Genomic DNA, 5,253 nt, shown 5'->3' with positions numbered 1-5,253 from the left:
AATTATTGCTACTACCTTTACTTTCAAGTTTTTCACTAAAATTCCATAATTAAACTTCGTTTCAATTCTACATATACAGTATGCTATTCATATAGAAGATAGTAAAAGGTTTTATGAATGCTATAAAATGATTTTTATATATTTATGCTGGCTCCTAAAAAACCTATAAAACATTTTCTTTTCCCAAATAAAATATATTTGAGGCAGAGACTAAATATAGATTGCGTTTTAAAAACACTCATTACTTATTCCTTCCTCTCCCAGTTCCTCTTTATCCATTTGAACAAGAAAGGATGTATAGAAAGAAGGGTAGAAAATTCTTTACTATTAAGGAGTAAATGTGTGACATTCACAATAGTGATAAAATAACACTTGCCCTAAGAGACAGAGGTAAGGGAATGTTGGTGGCTCAGCTCTACTATCCATAAAGCATATTCCTGGGACCTGATGAAGAATTTAAGGAGTTTCAGGCAAGGTTACTGGATCCTCCAAATCTTCCCCATCACCTACCTAAGCTATTAAAATTCATTATCCTGGATTCTGAGACATTTTGATGACCTACTCTTCCATTAAGGCGCACAAAGCTGAACAAGAGGACATGCTTTTGTAGGAAATAGTTTTGGGGAGAAGTAAATAAAGGTGCAGTTAGATACTGGTTGAAGAGGCAGAGTAAGGCAGAAAGGACTCTGTGATTGGGGAAGGGGCCCATGAAAGAGAAAGCAAGCGAGCAACAAAGCCATACTCTGACATCTAGAAGCCCTCCTGTGTATGCCATGCACTGGTTGTGATAACTTGAATTATTAGACCTGATTTTTCACGCTTCCTTATATCCACCCTCTTTTCCACATGCCATTGAAGTTCCCTTTACTGATGGCAGAGTGTCCTTTCCTGCCATTGACTTTGGGCTTCATCATGTGATTATCCCAAAGAATACTAGCAGACAGGACTCAAATATGCCTGCACATTCTATTGCCTTTCTGCAATAGCTATGAGTAGAGCGTAATCGAGCTAGTGCACAGGTCCAGGGAAGATTAAAGAGCCATGTGAAGCAGAGGTGGATTCAATCCACATCTTGGAGCCAAACCCAGACTAGCCAAACCCCTGCAGACCTGCAAATGCACAAGCAGGAATAAACAATTGTCTCTTTAAGCCACTGAGTCTTGAAGTGCTTTGTTTTGTAGTCTCATTGTGGCAACAGCCAACAGATACATTGATCCAGGTGCTGGGAATAAGACAGTAAACAAGACACAACCCTTGTTTTCAAGGGACTTACAATGTAGTAGATGATACAAATTAGTAATTAGAAAATAATTGCTGTCAAGGATACTATGAGACAGCTAACTTGATTCTGGGGACTCAGGTGCCCTGGACTGAATGACATCTAAGCTCAGAAGTGAAGGATGAATAAGAATGAGCAAGCTAAGCGGGCTGGAGGGGAGTTGTGATTTGACAGAGCACCACAAGCCGAGGAAACATACAAAGATGTGCAAAGACTTGGGCATGTGAGAGAATACAAGATTTTAAAGGAATTGTGAGCAATAAGAGCATGGAGTTTGAGGTACAGAACAACAGTCAAATGATTCTAATCAAAGAGTGTACCACGTAAGGCGGACAGCAAGAATGGGTGTGAGGTTTTGGTACGATTACAGTAGAATGATTATCAGGCTACTGAGTCACAAGACCAGAGTTTCACTTTATTCCTTTTCTAGCTGTTTCCTTGTATATGTCACATCTGAGACTCTATTATTTGGTTGTGATTCAGAAATAATCAATTCCACCTTAAAGTGTTGGGAACAGTCTTCGTAAATTATAGAAGTCTATGTAAAAGCTATTATTATGTTTGATAATAACAATGTCCATCTATAATGTTCTTTGTTGAGAAAGATAAAAATAATGACTAAAATGATATAAGATGGTATGTGAATTTCTATTTTTCAATTTTTAGTATCTTAAAAGTAATTTTAAGTGTCTATAGAGATATACATAGTTTTAAAAAAAAATTTTTAAAGCAAGAGAATATTCATAGTACTCATGTTATTCTCCCAACCAAAATGTTCCTCTCTCCTCTCCAAACATAAACGCAATGCTGGATTTTGTGTTAATAATTCTCTCATTCTTCTTTATAACTGTGTCACCTGTGTATGCTTCCTTAAATGACCTACTGTTTAGTCGGTGAATATTTTACTTTCTTACTGCGTTTATCCTTGTATGGCTTACTTCTTCACTCAACATTAGGTTGTGAGAATCATCCATGCTGATGTTTGTAGAGAATTCTGTAAAGTCTCCAGTATTCTTGCTATTACACCCAGGGATGCCAGGAACATTCTTCACTGTTCTGCTGCACATGTGTAAGGATGCCTTGAGACTCTGTTCCAAGGAGTGCAACTGCAGGGTCATCAACTATGTACATTTTCAAATCCACTAAAAGTGTTAATTTTTTCCAAAATGGTTACCACCAGCAGTGCCTAAGAATTCACACTGGTCGCTTCCTTGTTTGCATTTGTAATTGTGCATTTCAATTTTGCAAGTCATCCTGGACCCATCTCTTCTTTCTGTCTCTCCTTCCTTCTTTCCTCCCCACTCTCCCTTCCTCCCTCATGTAGTTTCTTCTTTATCCTCCATCACTGACATGGAAAAGAGATACTCATGGCTGATTTCTCTAGGGTGGAGAGTGGGGGCAAGGGACGGGGAGCTAACAATGCTTTGCAGGCTTTATAATCCAGGCTTTGCTACTTCAAGTTCTATTGCGAGACTACTGTCAGCCTGGCAATCCTTATGGTATTTTCCTCCAGACTGCTTTAGCATCATTGTTTGAAGAATGACATTTAACATATGACGTCCTGAATCAGAGTTAATGGTCAATGTCACATGCTCTAGAAGCAAGGCTGCTGTTTTGAAAATCTGCACCAGCTATGTTTTGCACCAGCTAGGTACGCAAATAGATGAAATCTTTTACTAAGGACTGCAGCCGCTGACTTCACTGTTTCCATGGCAACCTATCCTCGGCAAGGCATTCCAAAGACTCTTTATTCAAGAAATATCAAATAGCCCCAGGGAACCACTAGTCATGTCAGACCACCATATCCACAATAGCAAAGATTATCCCTTGCCCAGCAGAAGGGGATAATTCTTTTCCAGATTTCATGACTTTCTGACACGTCTTGAGAGGAATAAAATCCCATCCCAGAGCTTTTCTCTTCATTTTGCTTTCTTAGAGCTAATTGAGTATTCAGGGTACAAAGCAGGTGGAAATGGGGGTTGGGAAATGGATTCATTCTGCCTCCAGTGGTTCTATTTATGCAAGCTGTCTGGAAATATTCAATACAAGGATTCAAAAGGCCTAGTTTTTAATCACTCCTGCTTACGGCTTGATATTAATATTTGAGTCTTGGGTTCTTCTTCTTTAAAATGACAGGATTGAACTGGATTACTTCAAAGTATCTTCAAGTTATCAACTGAAAAATGTGATGGCATGTGCTATCTGTCATATAAGATTTCTACATAAACTTATTCCTCTCTCAGAAAATGAACAAATAAGAGCAAAGCTGAAGTCCTAAGAAACCGGTCAGTACTGTACCACAATTTTTTTGTGCATTGTATAATAGTTTCATTTTGAAACAAGCTAAAAGATATGTTTTTATCCCGTACAGACCTCTCTGCTGGGATTTAGGAGGATCGGCTTTTGTAATTCATCATGTTACAAAATGTAGCTCTTTTCAGAGCTAATCACTGCATATTCATAATCTCCTTTGACAAATGTTAGAAGGTTAGAGTGCCCTGGTGCATATTCTAACTTTATGTAGCAGGAATGACATTAACTCTGAACTTCTGTGCTCATTTGCTCACATCACGGGCTTCACTCACCATTTGAGAAGGTGTTGCACAGTGAGGACAGGCCTTTGGGAGCAGACAATTTGGCTTCCATTGCTGGATCAGTCCCTTCCTGGCTCTGTGACTGCAGGCAACTTCCATACCCTCTTCAACCTCAGTTTCCACATACATAAAAGAGGAATAAAAATGGTATTTCTATCACAGAGTTGTGAGAAATAAATAAGCTGATACTTGTAAAGCATTTAACAGTGCCTGACATAAGCACTCAATAAATATTAGCTATTATTACTTTATCATTTCAGAACCATTCACTAGGGTACCATTCAGTGCACTAAAGTGCTCATTTAATTGATAGTAGTGTAGTTGCCCACATGTTTATTTGCCTCCAAAGTAAGCATTTCATTGCTTAATTGCCTAACACACTCCAGCCTAATAATAACAAACATCTATTATGGAGTTCTGCCTGAAAATCCACCACAGGTACTTTCTGCTGCTGCTAAGATCACCTTGGGTACAGGTGACACTCCTGGTTGCTCAGTGAGGCTGTTTTTCTCCATTTGACTTGGACTTCTACCTCTGGGCCCAGGTGGAAGAGCATTGGCACAGGGGCACGCTTTTCTCCTGGTGCAGGAAGGAGCACAGGAAGGAGCTTCCTACCCGAAGGATTCTGAATGAAGCTTACGGTTTCTCCTCTGGTCAGGGTGGGGTGGACTCAGAAGTCTCTATGGCTGTCCTGTAAGACGGCATGTCTTGAACAGTTGTTCAAGAATGTGTCCAGAGACCCTCAAGAGAGCAGAGGAATAAGACGTGGAGATCACCTTCTTCCCCACAAATACATCAGAAACACTTCTACACGTGGAACAACTCCTACAGAACACCTACTGAACGCTGGCAGAAGACCTCAGACTTCCCAAAAGCCGTGTGACTGACAGGGTCTTGGTGCTCTGGCTGTGTGTCAGGCCTGTGCCTCTGAGGTGGGAGAGCCGAGTTCAGGACATTGGTTCACCAGAGACCTCCTGCCCCAAGTAATATCAAATGGGAAAGCTCTCCCAGAGATCTTCATCTCAACGCTAAGACCCAGTTCTACTCAAGGACCAGCAAGCTACAGTGCTGGACACCCTATGCCAAATGACTAGCAAGACAGGAACACAACCACACCCATTGGTAGAGAGGCTGCCTAAAATCATAAAAAGGTCACAGATACCCCAAAACACACCACCAGATGCAGTCCTGCCCACCAGAAATACAAGACCCAGCCTCATCCACCAGAACACATGCACTAGTCCCCTACACCAGGAAGCCTACACAACCCACTGAACCAACCTTACCCACTGACAGCAGACACCAAAAAAAAAAAAAAGAAACTATGAACTTGCAGCCTGTGAAAAGGAGACTCCAAACACAGTAAGTTAAGTAAAATGA

The sequence above is a fragment of the Pseudorca crassidens genome, chromosome 6, assembly GCF_039906515.1.
Source record: "Pseudorca crassidens isolate mPseCra1 chromosome 6, mPseCra1.hap1, whole genome shotgun sequence".
Classification (NCBI taxonomy): Eukaryota; Metazoa; Chordata; class Mammalia; order Artiodactyla; family Delphinidae; genus Pseudorca; species Pseudorca crassidens.
The sequence above is the reverse complement of the archived record's forward strand: the minus strand, read 5'-3'. Positions refer to the sequence as shown.